Raw genomic sequence first — 16,073 nt, 5'->3', positions numbered from 1 at the left:
AAATTGTGAAATTATTTGTTCTAGTTCCCTGGTGGCTCAGAGGTTAAAGCATCTGCCTGCACTGTGGGAGACCTGGGTTCGATCCCTGGGTCGGGAAGATCCCCTGGAGAAGGAAATGGCAACCCACTCCAGTATTCTTGCCTGGACAATCCCATAGATGGAGGAGCCCGGTAGGCTACAGTCCATGGGGTCACAAAGAGTCGGACACGACTGAGCGACTTCACTTCATTTCACTTCTGAAAAATACCATTGGTAGCTTGATAGGGATTGCATTGAATCTATAGATTGCTTTGGGTAGTATACTCATTTTCACTATATTGATTCTTCCAATCCATGAACATGGTATATTTCATCTGTTTGTGTCATCTTTGATTTCTTTCATCAGTGTTTTATAGTTTTCCATATATAGGTCTTTTGTTTCTTTAGGTAGATATATGGCTAAGTATTTTATTCTTTTCGTTGCAATGGTGAATGGAATTGTTTCCTTAATTTCTCTTTCTGTTTTCTCATTGTTAGTGTATAGGAATGCAAGGGATTTCTGTGTGTTAATTTTATATCCTGCAACTTTACTATATTCATTGATTAGCTCTAGTAATTTTCTGGTGGCGTCTTTAGGGTTTTCTATGTAGTGGATCATGTCATCTGCTAACAGTGAGAGTTTTACTTCCTCTTTTCCAATCTGGATTCCTTTTATTTCTTTTTCTTCTCTGATTAATGTGGCTAAAACTTCCAAAACCATGTTGAATAGTAGTGGTGAGAGTGGGCACCCTTGTCTTGTTCCTGACTTTAGGGGAAATGCTTCCAATTTGCCACGATTGAGGATAATGTTTGTTGTGGGTTTATCATACATGACTTTTATTATGTTGAGGTATGTTCCTTCTATGCCTGCTTTCTGGAGGGTTTTTATCGTAAATGCATGTTGAATTTTGTCAAAGGCTTTCTCTGCATCTATTGAGATAATCATATGGTTTTTATCTTTCACATTTATCTTTGTTAATGTGTAGTATTACATATTATAAGAAGAGTGTTTTTCTCTTAAGAGTTGCATGTTCATTGGCATGCTATAAATAGGATGTTTTGTAATACTTTGGGGATTTTTGTGACAAAAGATGCACTGAGATTAATTCTTTTGCAAAATGAAGACTGGGTTTTTTAAAATTAACACTCTTGTTAATTGTGTTTATAAATTTAGATTGTTTTATACTGGATTATCTTTTCTTAAGAGTGATGAACACTTATTTTATTTTCAAATCAGAAAATTCTTTATTTACTGTGGAAGTTCTTTCAACTAACACAGATGACCAGTGGATAAGCTCCTTTATGTCTGTAAAATATGCTAACTAATGTCCTTCTTATTCTCAACACAGTAGAATTGTATGTACAGAAGAAGCACTTGTGTATATCCTCAACCCTGTTTTGTTGTTCAGTTGCTAAGTCATGTCTGACTCTTTGTGACCCCGTGGACTATATCCCTCCTCAGACCAGGTTCCTCTGTCCATGGGATTCTCCAGGCAGAAATACTGGAGCAGGTTGCCATGCCCTCCTCCAGGGGATCTTCCTGACTCAGGAATGGAACTCACATCTCTTAGGTCTCCAGCATTGGCAGTCAGGTTCTTTACTGCTAGCACCACCTGGGAAGCCCATATCATTTAATATATATAAATACAATTTTAAGTGTTAAGGTTATATATTTTTGTATGTGTATATATATATATTCCTCTATAAATATTTAAATAGATTTGTATACTTACAATATAAAAGTAAAATTTTAAATTATAAAATTTAAATTTATATAAATATATAATTAAATAACTTTAAATTTTATAGACATTTAAATATGTATTAGTATAACTTAACTAAACATTAAAATATATAAATATATTTAAAATAACCGTATAGTTAATTTCAGTTAATACATCTGTATACAACTTTTGTCAGCTCTTTCATATAATTATTCATCTCTTTCATATTAAATTAGCTAATTGGAAGCAGAATGTGTTTCTGCCTAAAACTCTCCAAAACCTTGTATGGTAACCTTTGGAGTAGTTTTGTTAGGAATGTTATCTTTATAAGTGAAAGCCAGCAAGTATTTAATTAAATATTAAATATTTAATGGGGATAAAAGCCAGCTTTAATTTAATTATATAAAATCACTTTTTAAATAACCCACATCACTTGACACTATTTATTATCAGGTGCATTAGGGGGCCTGTGATTTAATCATGTTCCATTCTACTTGTGGAGCCATTTCATCCATTCCAGGAAAATACTTCGTGTTTAGAAATGAAATTAATTCATGACCCACTTATTTTATACAAAATGGGAAGCTTTGTTTTCCTTTTGTTTGGTGCACTTTTAATCACAAGAGAGAGAGAGAAAAAAGACACTTTGAGAAAGTGTGCGGAAATAAAACTTAAAGCCATTTTAGTGGTAGGATGCTGACATGCTTCTTGGCAAAGTATTAGAATGCACACGTGCTACTGTAAACCATGTGGTAGCAGTGAATGCCTGAACTTCTTCCGTGCCCCTGCGGAATGCTGCTCATTTGGCCGTCAGATAACTCAGGAGACAACGCAGAGGAAGGCAAGTCATCTCTTGTGGATTTATAAAGCCTGAATAAATGAAAAGTCCTCTAGTGAGTGACACTGTAGAGGACTAGACCATTGGGCTGCCCGGGTGATCCTGAGGACAGCGTCTCAGATGGAGAGTCTGGCCTTTGGTCTTGGAAGAAGCGTAAATCAGGTTTTGTCAGTTCCCCAGGACTGTGTCTGTTGCTAGCTAGACTGATGTGGGTATTTTGTTACTTATCATGAGCAAGTCAGGCAGACTTGAAAAGAACTGAGTGCCCACACCCTTTAGCCAGGGCGGCCTTTCTTTGGTGGCAAGCCCTGTGCAGACACGTTAGAGTCACACTGTTTCTGGTGGGGCTGGATTCGGGGGTGGAATGTGCTGTAAGGCTTAGCTTCCTTCTGCACTCCCAGGCCCAGGTTTACACTGGCCATGTGAACATTAGCGGGAATGCGTCCTTGTCCCTTCCCTGTGTCTTGCATAGACGAATAAGCTGTTTCAGGCATGTGTGCGTTAGTTGCTCGGCCGTGTCAGACTCTGCGACTACATGCCCTGTGGCCCACCAGGCCTCTCTGTCCGTGGGATGGATACTTGAAGCAAGAATACTGGAGTGGGTTACCATTCCCTTCTCCAGGGGATCTTCCGACCCAGGGATCAAACCCCATCTCCTGCATCGTCAGGCAATTCTTTACCTCTGAGCCACCAGGGAAGCCCCATGTCATGTATATTTTACCACAGTTTAAAGACAGGGAAAAAAATGATCGGATTAGTGAAACTGCCCTAATCATGGATATTTAACATTACACATTTGCCAGAACTCATTGGTTGTACATTGCAGAGGGAGTGATAATGTAAATGTGGACTTATTTAATAGCAGTGTGTCAGTTGTTAATAGTAGTGTGTCAATATTAGTTCTTCAGTTGTGCAAACGTAGCACACCATGGCAAGGTGTTCATAATAGGGGAGATGGAGGGTGGAGGAGGGAAAAGAGAATAGGTAAGAACTGTGTATTTTCTGCTTGACTTTTTTCTGTAAAACTAAACCTGTTCTTAAAAAAAAAGAAATCTATTCATTAAAGCCTTCCCAGATGGCTCAGTGGTGAAGAATCTGCCTGCTAATGAAGGAGATGCCAGTTCGATCCCTGGGTCAGGAAAATTCCCTGAAGAAGGAAATGGCAACCGACTCCAGTATTCTTGCCTGGGAAATCCCAGGGACAAAGGAGCCTGGTGGGCTACAGTCCATGGGGTTGCAAAGAGTCTCACTTGACTGAGTGAGCCTGCATGCATGCACTATTCATTAAAACAAAGAAACTTAAAAAACACATGGGGCTGAAGAGGCAAGTAGTACAGATGAACTAGCTTTTGAAGTAATTCACATATTGGAAAGAGTCCTGGTAAAATCAAGTACCCGAGATCACTGGGTTGTTAATACGAATATATTGTTAACATGAATATATTGCCAATATGAGTATATGGTTAGTCTTCATCTCACCCTTCCTGCTGCTGTCACTGCACAGATGCCCTGGGAAGAATTCAGTGCCGCGTTGGAAAGAGAACAAGGGCTTGGTTTTCGCCGACGTGTTAAACGGGGACATATGTTTGGAGCACAGAGTGAGAACTGCTTGGCGGTGCCGCTGTTTACCTGCCTTCTTTGTCAGGGCTGATTGGCTGGACCTCCCGTCTCCCTTTCTTCAAGAGAACTAGGAAAGATTTCCTGTTTCCTTATTTATTTGTGGAGGGGATTCACCTGTGTGGTGTTTGTCTTCCCTTCCACCCGACACCATGCCCCCATCCTGTGGGGAGCTGTGGCCCTGCCCCAGCAGCACTGTCATCTTAGGACCGTGTCTGGTCCTCTTCCCATCCTCCCACCACCCCTCCACTCTCTCAGGCGGACCTGGGCTTAGGAAGCAGACGCAGTCACGTTTTCTTTCCATTTCCCTTCAGAATCTTCCAGCTTCTTAGCAGCCTCCCATTTTCAGACTCAACTTGGGATTCTTAGCTGCACAAGAGGTGCTAGTTGTGTCCAATTCTTTGAAAGATGCTGGACACGACCACCTTTACCCCAGGAGCCCAGCCATCCCAAATCGTTGGAAGGTTTGAAGGCCAAGCATCTCCAAGTGCTGCTATTTCTGGATTTCACACTGACAGCCGCCAGATTTCAGTGAAGGCCGTAGACTGACAATTCCTGGCAGGCCTGCGATCGCCGTTGGCAGTCAGATACAGCAGGCCCTCCGTGCTCCTGACTCAGGACAAGCATTCCTCCTGAGGTGCCTTGTCCTTTCTGATGATGGATCGAGCGAGACAGGAGGCACATGGGCAGACAGACACCCGCCCAGGCATTTGGTGCCATTTAACAGCTTCTTCCCACTCCTGACATTTTCATTCCTCTCCTTTGCCCCGTGCATCACTAACTGTTTGCGTCTTTTCTTCTTTACACAGCAGTAATGCAGAATGACAGGAGCCACGTCCAGCCTCAGTTCCCATCCTCTGCTCTGTTCTAGTCCAATTATACAGTGGGTTTTTACAAGTGCTGAGCCATGCAAGGCACACTGCAGTTTTGATTGTACCTGACCTGCGTGTGTGTGTGTGTGTGTGTGTGTGGTGGGGGCGGGGGAATGTCATTCAAGATGGCTTGAAATTTACATGAAGCATTGCTGCTCAAAAAGAAGTGATAGAACAGAAAGGTGCCGGCTTGGGCTTGCCTTGCTGGTCAGGAAGCCTCTTTCCCAGGGAAGAAGAATGAACCTGGATAGTGTAGGGCTTTTCCTCACATACAGAAAGCCATTGCCTTGGAGCCCAGGGCTGTACAGTCTGGCTCACTTTATAAAAAGATCCCTCTGCATTTTTTTTTAATATAACAGATTATACAGGGACAAAGGTGCAAGCTGGATTGACCCATTAGGAATCTACTGAAATATTCCATGCAAAAAGTGTTGATGGCTGATTGGACTGGTAACCACGTGGCAGGTGATGGAATGATCAACCTTGGGGTGTATTTCTCATGGTAGAACCAGAGGATCCGATGTGTTGGATTTGAGTTAGGAAGGACTGGTTCAAGGGTGACTGTAAGGTTTCTGGTCCGAGCAGCTAGAGTGATGGCATTGCCAGTAACCAACCTTCTCCCCACTCTTTCCCATGTATGTATACTTTTCATAGCTGTTTACACAAGGCTTGGAAACCTTATTATATTTGGAGGTTCCAATGCAAGTCAGTGTTTTGAGGGGATGGGGTGCTGGGCCAGGGTAGGTGGAAAAGTATTTAGAGGGAGTTAAAAGCAGGGACTCATGATTCTGTTTTGGGGTTGACCTGGGAGGTGGTCGGGGAGGCAGGTATATGGGTCTGGACCAGAGTTCAGGTGCACGCTCATTATTTCGTATTGAAGCACATTTTTAGTCAATAATACCAGGCACCAACCCTACGGTATACCCAACTGAGAGGAAATGAAGCTCATTTATTTGACTGATAATGTTACCAAACAGTTTCAGGTGTTAGAATTTCATTAAGACAGTGTGTTGTCTCTCACTGTACCGTTTACATTGTGTGGCAGGTATTTCACATTAATCTCGAGCATAATTAATAGTTGTAGTAATTAGATTACCATTTGGTGATGAACAGCAGAGAATGGGAGGACACAAGGAAAACGAGGACCTCGCAGGTCTGTGTCATTCGTGTCCTCAATATGAGAAACTTATCAAAACGGGTCACCTCCGAGCATTCACGTGTTGACGCTTTACTGCAGGTTGGTTTATTACAACAGCTCAACAGAGAGACAGTTTTAATGTGAAATGGAACTCTCCTAGGGCCCTTGGTCCCAAGCCACAGAAATGGAATAGTTTTATGAGGATATTAACACTGTAACAATGGTCCTTGTTAAAGTATGGGTTACTTTTGATAATCTTAGAGAAATATTAGAGAAACCATAACACAAAATATATGGTTTTGTGTTAAGGATCAATATGTGTAATCTAACCAAAAAAAAAAAAAAAAGAAGTTTGGCATTTTACAGCTTTAATAAATAATTGAACATATTTAAGACAGAAGATTGGTAGAGAGTGTTTTGAATAGCTTTTGTTAACCTAGAGAGACACTTGATAAACTATCCATAGGCCAGTAGGAAAAGGGCATTTGCATAGAAGTCCCTTTTCTGCCATAGTTGGCCCTGGAATGATTTCGGAGGATTGTGTAATGAGGGCAGAAAGTTGCAGGACTACATAGAAACTGCATGCTGCTTAATAAATTATTCATGTTTGCCCAAAGGTGTAATTATTCAGTGAAATGAGAATGAAAAAATTAGTTCTGTATTAATGTGTATTTATACTGGTGTTTTTTTAAAACATGCTCACATTTTCCTGCTAGACATAGTCCAAAGGCAATCCACAGAAAATGTTGAATCAGGTTGGAATTCCCAGGATCACTTGTGTTCATCCTTTTCTATTTCTATTATTGTTGTATTTTGTGTGCTTTTATAGAAAGTTTCTTTCATGTAAAAGGAAAATTCAAACTCTGATTAAAGCTATTCTTTAGCTTTAATGAAAAGCTAAGTGAAGGAGGAGAGTGGTAAGACACTTAAGAGCAGGTGTGCCTGCCCTCAGGTCTTCCCATCTGCTTTGGGGTGAAGAAGAGTCACTGACACTGTTCTGTGTTCTGATGGAGATGGGGTGTCCTCTTCTCCCCTCTTCCCAGAGTCCAGGTCAGGAACCACAATTCTTTGCCTTTTTGGTCTCAACTGTTGTTTCACTATTCATTGCCACAGTGTTTAACACATTTTAGTTCAATAGTCTGTGCTTGTACCCTTGAACCTGGAGTATCCAGAACCACAGGCTGGGTGGTTTCTGCAAAGCAGATGTCAGGGCAGATCTTTCCTCCATTTAAAGCTTTCCAGCAGGTTCTCATCTCAGAGCAACCCATGGCCCTGAGTCCTGCCTGGTCTGAGATTTTTCCTCTGCATCCTTCTGTCACTCGGCCCCTGTGACAGCAGCTGTGGCTACTGCCACACTGGCCACCCGTCCTGCCCATGGACCAGGCTGGCCGTGCTATTCCTCACAGAGACCCTGGGGGCCTGAGCCCCATACCAGGAAGCCTATTAAGCTCACTTCTTCACCCTGGACCCTGGGAGGCCAGTGTAGATGCTACCTTCCCAATGAGGCTCATGCTGACCACTCTCTCCCTATAACTACTGTTCTGGGCATCCTTGGTCCCAGGCCCCCTTATCTTTGTCCTGTGCTAAGATTTTCCTGTTCAGCATTCAGCAATGTTGGTCAAATGAATGAATGTATATATATCCTGAAACTCCTCTGTGGAAAGGCTAAGTTTGCTCTCCCCAGTGTTTATTAGAGAGCATCCAGTGCCCTGCTGTGGATGCCCCATGGCCACCAGGAATGTCCAGTTAGAGTAGAAAAGTGGGGAGGCAAGGATGGGAGGGTAGGAGGCAGTTGAAGCAGTGGAGAGTTTGGGTAGGCTTAGGGCTGGGACTTAGCCATAACCCAGTCCCCTCCCCACTTCTGTTTGGTGGTCATGATTGCAGGATGAGAACAGCACAGGTGGCTTGAGTGAGTGGCCTGACCTATGTAGACATCCTGCTTATGTTTAACCTGAGGGAATTTTATGCACAGGTGTCTGTCCCTTCCCAGACCTGTTTGAATACCAGTTTTTAGAGCAGGAGTGGCTGCCATAGCTTGAGTGCTTACCCCCTGGGAGACTGGGTCACCAGGCTTTGCTTGAAAGCTCTCACAGCAGGAAGCAGTGAAGCAGAGGAAATTTTTGGAAGAGTTAAATGTCAAGAGATGAGGCTAAAGGCAATGAGCTGAATCTTGTGTTTCAGAGACCTTCCTGATGGGCAGCTTTGCAATTCTAGCCCCCTGCAGGATGTGCACACACACACAGGTGCACACAAGAAAGTTAGGGACAGACTGCATGTTATCTTATACTTTTGTTGGATTTAGTGGATGGCTGACTTGCCTCTTAGACTATTTCAACCCTGTCCAATAGAAATATTTTGTGAACCACAGTTACAGTGTAACATTTTCTGATAGCTACATTTAAAAAAGTAAAAAAGATTTAATATCCTTTCATTATCTATTTTAATAGATTTTATATATTAAATATATTTATATTTAATATATTTTATTTAACCCCAATAATTGAATATTGTCATTTCAACATATCATTGGTATAAAATTTATTAATGAGAGCTTATATTTTCTTAGACTAAGTTTTCAAAATTTGGTGTGTATTTTATACTTGCATCTCAATTTGGACTAGCCACCCCTCAGGTGCTCAATAGCTGTATGAGGCTGGTTTCTTCTCTATTGCACAATATTGGCAGCTGTAAAGAGTTGGCTGTAAGACAGAAAGCTTCCTATGTGTGGATTCTCTTTTAAAGTGGATTCTGTCACTGATTTAAAAATTTTTTTTAAGTTTGTTTTGATCCAGAGTATATTTTCAGTCTATTAATTGTGTTGTAGCATGCTCAATGTTATGAATCAGACTATGGAAGACAGAAAAAAACGTTTATTTATATATGATCATGAACATGGACCCTGATGGTGGAGATGGTAAAGAATCCGCCTGCAAGGCAGGAGACTTGGGTTGGATCCCTGGGTTGGGAGGATCCCCTGGAGAAGGAAATGGCAACCCACTCCAGTATTCTTGCCTGGAGAATTCCATGGACAGAGGAGCCTGGTGGGCTACAGGCCATGGGGCTGCAGAGTTGGACACGAATGAGCCCACAAGTGCATGAACATAGTTATTAGTGGTGATGATTCTATTTTGCCTTAATCGTTCGTGAATCAGGTAGCAAAGATGTAAACACTAGGAACAGAGCAGCTAAGAGGGGATCTACGTACACATTCATGTAGGTCTGATACGACTTTATGTTTTAGTACGTGTGAATTTATACAGGTCTGGCTTCAGAAGTCGTGTACCAGTGCTGTTTTGTTTATTGCAAGATTATCATCTTTTCAAAACTGAGCTGAGGCTTAAATAAAGCAGTGACATTTTGGTCCTCTTCCAAGGAATTTTAGCTACTAAATACCCCACATGAATTCTGAAGATAATACTCTAAGGATGCTTGCAGTACTGAAATAACTTGAGGGACTTTGAAAGATGACTGGAAGGCGAAACACATGCGAAGGATCTTAGGATGGTCATGGATGCCCGCGATATGAATAAGACGCAGAAGGTAGATCTTCACACCAGGAATAAATGGCATTAAAGTTTTGTTCTTAACATTTCAAGCAAAACAACGGTAATGGTTGCTATACTTTGAAACACTGTCACTAAAGGATGCTAACATTAAAAAAAAATTAATATTGGAATGAATCCCCGAGTCTCAGCAACTTTCAGTTCATTCCCTTCTGTGGACACTTAGCCCCCCTTATGCTGTCTTCCACTCCCCAAACCCAATTCAGACAGACAAGTAATTATATACACACCAGCCAAATGTCTGGTAAAATCTCTGGGCAAAACTGAGTTGACTTGTGTGGAACTGAATTTAAAAATACTTGATGGAACGTTGCTTCAGTCTCTGCCTCCTTGTCAGGTTGCATTTCGTGCCTTGCCTGGTTCACAGGACCTGTGTCTTGGTCCTGAGAGCCGGCTATGCCCTGTCTCTCCTCTTTCCTGCCTCCTGACCGCGTAATGCTGGCTTCTGAGGGCTCGCCACCCAGCACCTCTTCATTTTGTCACTCTCAGTTAGGAAAAAAATATACTCATAGCCTATCTGAAAATTTCATTTGTTTCATACCTAAACACTGTCTTTTTAGGAAGAAAATATTTGCCTAGTAAACTAGAGGAGTGTTTCATTATTGTGGAAGTGGAATGAAAGTAATGCCCTGCGTTAAAATTCTCTCTCGATCTGTATGTCTGCTTTGGGAAGCTCTTCGTTCTCTTTCTGTAGATGAATAGAGATGCAGCCAGACGCTGTCCTTTTGCTCAGTTTCATGGAAAAGAAATGACTTTTAGCTCTAGTGGTTCAAAACCCCGACTAGGAGTAGCCAGAGCTGCTGGGTCTCTCCCTAGGGCGACCCTTTTTGTCCTCGATCTAGTGTGTGATTTGTAGTGAAGAGTGTTGCATGTTGCGTCATCCTGGTGATAACTACATGTTGAAGCACTGTACATACACTGTATCTAGAAAAATCCCTCTCATCAACCTGGAGTGAAATAGAAGCAAGAACAGTTTTAATAAAACAATCCTGCCTTGTCAGTATTGCTAATGGAAATATATTCTTCTTTGGGGATATAATTGCACCAGGGTCCTTAGAGATTTTCATATTAATTTAGAACCTTCTTCTTTTTTTTTTTTTTTAGTGTTTTACAAACACTATTTCACTTGTGTGGGTAGTTTGCCTTTTATTTTATTCCATTCCATTCCATTTTATCTTATTTTTTCATGTCTTTTTTTTTCTTCCAGTTTTACTGAAATACAGTTGACCTTCAGCCCTGTGTAAGTTCAGGGTGCCCAGCATAATGATTTGACTTACATACAACATGAAATGATGACCACAGTGAACCTAGTGAACATCCATTGTCTCACAGAAATACAACATTAAAGAAATAGAAAAAAAATTTTTTTCCTTGTGACAAGAACTCTTAGGATTTACTCTTGTAACTTCTTTTAAAAAAAATTTATTGAAGTACAGTTGATTTACAATGTTGTATTAACTTCTGCTGCACAGCAGAATGACTCAGTTATACATTCATATATATTCTTCTTCATTCAAAACTTTCATATGTAACATACAGCAGTATTAGTTACTTTTATCCTATGGTACATCACATTCCTAGTACTTACTTATCTTCCAGCTGGAAGTTTCTACCTTTTGACCAACTTCATCCAGTAGTTTGCATTTGTTTTCATTATTCTTTAAAAAATTTTTATTTTTAATTTTAGGATAAAGTTTGTGTTTTAAGTCATCTCACATGACTTGTTGGAAGCTGTGATCGGTGCTAAGGGGGCTGTGGCATTTTAAGGGAAAACTGAAAAGCATCCAATGTGTGAGGGGAGTCTGGTCTACAGACCCATGAGAAGAACATGGTGCTAAATTCACAGCAAAGAGCCTATTGAGAGCCCAGGCCTTTTTAGAACAACAGACGTGTACCTAAAAGTTAAATAGAAAAACGTGCATGCGGTGTCAAGGATCTACGGAACCTTCTTGACGTTCCAGCTGCTTTTCATCCCAGTGCTAAGGACAGAATAAGCATCAGCTGTTTGGCCATGTGTTCAGAAGCTCTTCCTGATCCTGTTGTCAACTGGTGAAGGACCACTGACATGGTCCTCCCTGCTTCCGGCCCTACCTGTGTAGGTAACCAGCAGGACACACACTTTGCCGGCTGGTGGGATGATGTCATTTTCTTTTTCACTCAGTACACTTTTTTTTTTTTTTAAATTATGAAATTGCAATGTGTGTGGCTCTGTGCCAGGCATAAGGAGCGAAGACTCTTATTTTCCGGAACTGGGTTCTAAGCTTTTAGACACTCCAGGAAGCAGAGGCATTTTTCTTCACTTACTTCTTCAGTGTTTCCATTCTATAGCATTCTTGGCTTGGAGAAAACAGAAATTATTTATTGTTGCGATAGCGGGAAAGATCCTTTAGTCTCTCCATGTGCTTCTTTAGTGACAGGTCAGCAGATAGCCTCTTGGTCACCTCAGGGCCCTGGCATTTGGGAAAGAAAGGTGTGGTGACTGCTGATCACCACAACCTTGGGGGCATAATCCTGTCCATTTCCATGGCTTTGATGACTGTGAACTTCCTGTCTCATCCTTGACCTTGAGCCTGACTTGTACTGTATCTGGCTTGCAAAGGTCAGCCATGAAGGATTAATACGTAGCTGAAACCAGTATTAGTGATTTTTGTAACTAAAATTTCACATTTCCGCCCCTCACCAAAATTTCACACCTCCAAATGGTTGGTTGATGTTCCATTTGGGCAAGTTTCCTATCAGCTGGAAGTTGATTGTAGGCCAGTGTGTGTGTGAAGGATTAGTGTTAAGATAAATCTAAAGCGTTAATTGCATGGATCTTATTGAGAGTGTATTTCCTGTTTGAATGTGTAAAAGTCGAACAATATAAAAAACATGATTTTTATCATGAATGTGAAAATATTTTTAAGTCGCACTTTTTTGGGGTTCTTTCAGAGGCGCTTATAAATCTCTGTATGCTTGCTCAGACATGTCCGACTCTTTGCTACCCTGAGGGTTGTAGCCCACCAGGCTCCTCTGTCCATAGGATTTTCCAGGTAAGAATACTGGAGTGGGTTGCCATTCCCTTCTCCAGGGTATCTTCCCAACCCAGGGGTAGAGCTCGCATCTCCTGCACTGCATGAGTATTCTTTACCTGCTGAGCCACACAGCACGTCACTTCCCTAGCTTCCCAGGTGGCTCAGTGGTAAAGAATGTGCCTGCAAGGCAGGAGACACCAGTTAGATCCCTGGGTTGGGAAGATCCCCTGGAGAAGGGAATGGCAACCCACTCCAGTATTCTTGCCTGGAGAATCCCATGGACAGAGGAGCCTGGCAGGCTATAGTCCATGAGGGTCACAAAGAATTGGACATGACTGAGCTACTAACATCTGTAAGTCTCTGAACTCATATTAATTTTCTATGCTTTGCACAGTTTTGTCTATAAAGTCATTGCTAAGCCATGTCTAGGGCCAGCTGTAGATACTATTTAGGGATTTAATTTGGGATTTAAAGAGAGTTCTTTTTCTCCTAATTTTACTCTAGTGGATGCTTTCTAGACAGACTACATTTACTATCCTACTTGTCCCAAACACCCTTCACTTCTCCTCTTACAATCTTTCTCTTTCCATTCTGATGAAGCAGTTGTGTAAACCTATATGTCATTTCTAGAACTGATTCAGGGCACCTGGCGATTACATTTTTCCTGACAGTTTATAAAACTCCACCAGAAGCTTCTCTGAACATGAGCTTTAGAATTGTTTGGAGATTAATACATGCACTGTGTCATGGAACTACTTAACTTTTTTAGTATTAATATTGGATGTTCATAACCCTAAGTGACAAGTGATTACTGGTTTAACAGCTGTATGTTTCAGTGGATATAGCAAACCAGTACATTTCAGTCTCTACATGAAGATGGCAATCCACCAGAGCTTAAGTTTTTTTCCCTCTTATCCTTAGCAGAAGAAGCAGATGGACCACAGTTTAAAAGGGAGCTGATGAGAGGCGCCTTCCTTAGAAGGTCTTTTTTTTTCGGGTTGATTAATATCTCACTGCCTGCCCTTAGACGCTAGTTTCATCAACACAGAGGCTGCTCTGTTTCTGCTCACCAAGTGGCAGCGTTCTTGGCACATTTACTTGGCTCATTACTTGGAGGAAAACCCAAAGTCTTCCCTATGCAAGCAGGGCCACTGCTTCTCCAGGCTCACTCTGTGCAATCCGGGGACCATGCTTGCCTGGCGAGCCCCTTCCTGTCTTTTCTCTGGCCAGAAAGGCCCCGCCCCCTTTCCTTGAATCTCTGCTGAGATGCTAACTCATCAGAACCCTTTCCACACCCCATAGTCAAGAACTACCTTCTTCTCTGTGCCCCTAAGCTGTCTTATTTTTCTCTGTGGGACTTACCACTCAGTGGATGACAAACTGATTCCTTTCTTTATTGTCTTGTCTATCCCAAGCAGAAAAACCCAGACGCTGGGGGAGATCGAGGGCAGGAGAAGGGGGCAGCAAAGGATGAGATGGTTGGATGGCATCACAGATTCAATGGACATGAGTTTGAGCAAACTCCAGGAGATAGTGAAGGACAGGGAAGCCTGGCATGCTGCAGTCCATGGGGTCGCAAAGAGTCGGACACGACTGAGCGACTGACAACAACCACCCCACACAGAATGTGACCTCTCCTGAGCCAGGGTCTCTGGACTTTGCAGTTTCATCTCTGGTACCTGGGTGCATGGCAGGTGCTTGGTTATTCATCTAAGGAATGAATGAAGGATTAGGGGTGTTCTGTGTGTATCTTGGGATGAACGAGGGATACAGGATGTGTCCCCTGGTCTCTAGTGGGTGCCGACATATTTGGGTCTTGGGGTCCAGCATGAAAAGTTTGATGGCATTTAGGGGACATGTGTGAACTGGATCCAGAGTGCATCCTTCAGCTCAGAAGAAAGACTGGCCACTGTGCTTTAAACACGCTTACCTCTTTTAGGGTCAGGGTGTGCAGATAAGGAATTCATCTTGAGGGTGCTTTCCCCTTATGTGAAATAGTTTTTTTTTTTTTTAAGTGAGTCTCAGAATTGCCTGAATGATGATAATAATAATAATAATAATGGATAAACTTAATGAGCCCTTCTGATTAATTGTTGTGTATTATCTCATTTAATCCTCATAACTCTGAGATGACTTTCAGAGTGTCCATTTTGTTATTGAAGACATAGATTTAATGGTGTTTAAAGTAGATTGCCGAGTTAAGCGTAGCTAGAAAGAAGAGGGTCTGTCTGCCTAGACAGACCCTCCATTTTATAGGACTTTGCAAAAAGTACTTTTTCTTAATGAGTGCATTTGTAATTGTTGGTTAATGGGTAAGTGGAGCCTATTGTCAGATGCTGTCAAATCCCTCCTTATAATTTTGTTTTTAGCATCGTTTGGATAATGCCTGTCTTTGCCCTGTAACCTCTTACTGCCTCCGTTTTGAAATTAAAATGGAGTTACGTTTTGTAAAATAATGCTTATTTGTGTTCAGAAGTGGTTCCCAAGTGCACTGCTGGTATAACTAGTCAATGTTGCTAATTGGCTCTTCCTCGTGGATGGCTAGTCTGAGCAGACACATCACCCCCTTGGTCTTGCTTACATTTCCTTGCATAACAGCTCTGAAGATTTTAATATTCATTTTACATTCTTCTGAGTTTTCATGTATGTGCTAAAAACGATGGTCCCTCCTCCCAGTGACTGGAGATAAGTGCACTTGTGGTTTCATTGGGCGGATGTAGGGATGGGGGATCCTGGAGGAGAAATTGCCAGAAGTCTCTCTGATCCCTTCTCCTGTACTGTGGAGGAGAGTCTGTGAGTGTAATGGAGCAGAACATTCTGGAACTGAGGCTTAGAACCGTGCCTGGCACCTGGGGAGCCCTCTGTTACTGCTCACCTTGCTTTCTGCACCCTGCGGTGGTGGTCCTCCTGGGAGCTTCAGTTTCCAGGAGAGGAAGCGGGGTGTGTGTCTTTTCTTCTCCACGCCTTGCAGCTGGGAAGTGGCAGAGCTGGGACTCCAGTTCAGTTTGGTCAGATATTTGAGCCTATGGTGGTAACCATAGGTTTTTTGCCTTATCCTGGTTCACGTGTATTTATTTTTTTCCAGTAAAACTTTATTTAAAAAAAAATAGGGGGCAGCTGAATTTGGCTTACTTGTCAGTTTTGCCAATCCCTAGAATTTACCTAGCAGCTTAAAAAAAATTTTATTGAAATAGAGTTAATTGACAGGGCTTCCCAGGTGGCGCTAGTGGTGAAGTGTCAGCCTGATGATGCAGATGTGGGTTTGATCCCTGGATCAGGCAGATCCCCT

The 16,073-nt window shown here is 42.0% G+C and overlaps 1 protein-coding gene and 1 long non-coding RNA gene across 7 annotated transcripts in view; both read left to right on the top strand.

Moving 5' to 3' along the window:
- The window catches only part of PTPRM (protein tyrosine phosphatase receptor type M), a 660,655-nt gene that overhangs the window by 77,610 nt on the left and 566,972 nt on the right, over window positions 1-16,073 (top strand). The gene's annotated exons all lie outside the window — the stretch shown is intronic.
- Window positions 3,756-14,459, top strand: LOC120881078. The gene is made up of 3 exons (XR_005725203.1): window positions 3,756-5,251; window positions 9,119-9,121; window positions 14,449-14,459. It is a non-coding gene; the product is annotated as an uncharacterized LOC120881078 (long non-coding RNA).

This window comes from Oryx dammah, unplaced genomic scaffold (assembly GCF_014754425.2).
Source record: "Oryx dammah isolate SB20612 unplaced genomic scaffold, SCBI_Odam_1.1 HiC_scaffold_22, whole genome shotgun sequence".
NCBI lineage: Eukaryota > Metazoa > Chordata > Mammalia > Artiodactyla > Bovidae > Oryx > Oryx dammah.
Note: the sequence above shows the minus strand (reverse complement) of the source record. Positions and strands in the feature narration are given on the sequence as shown.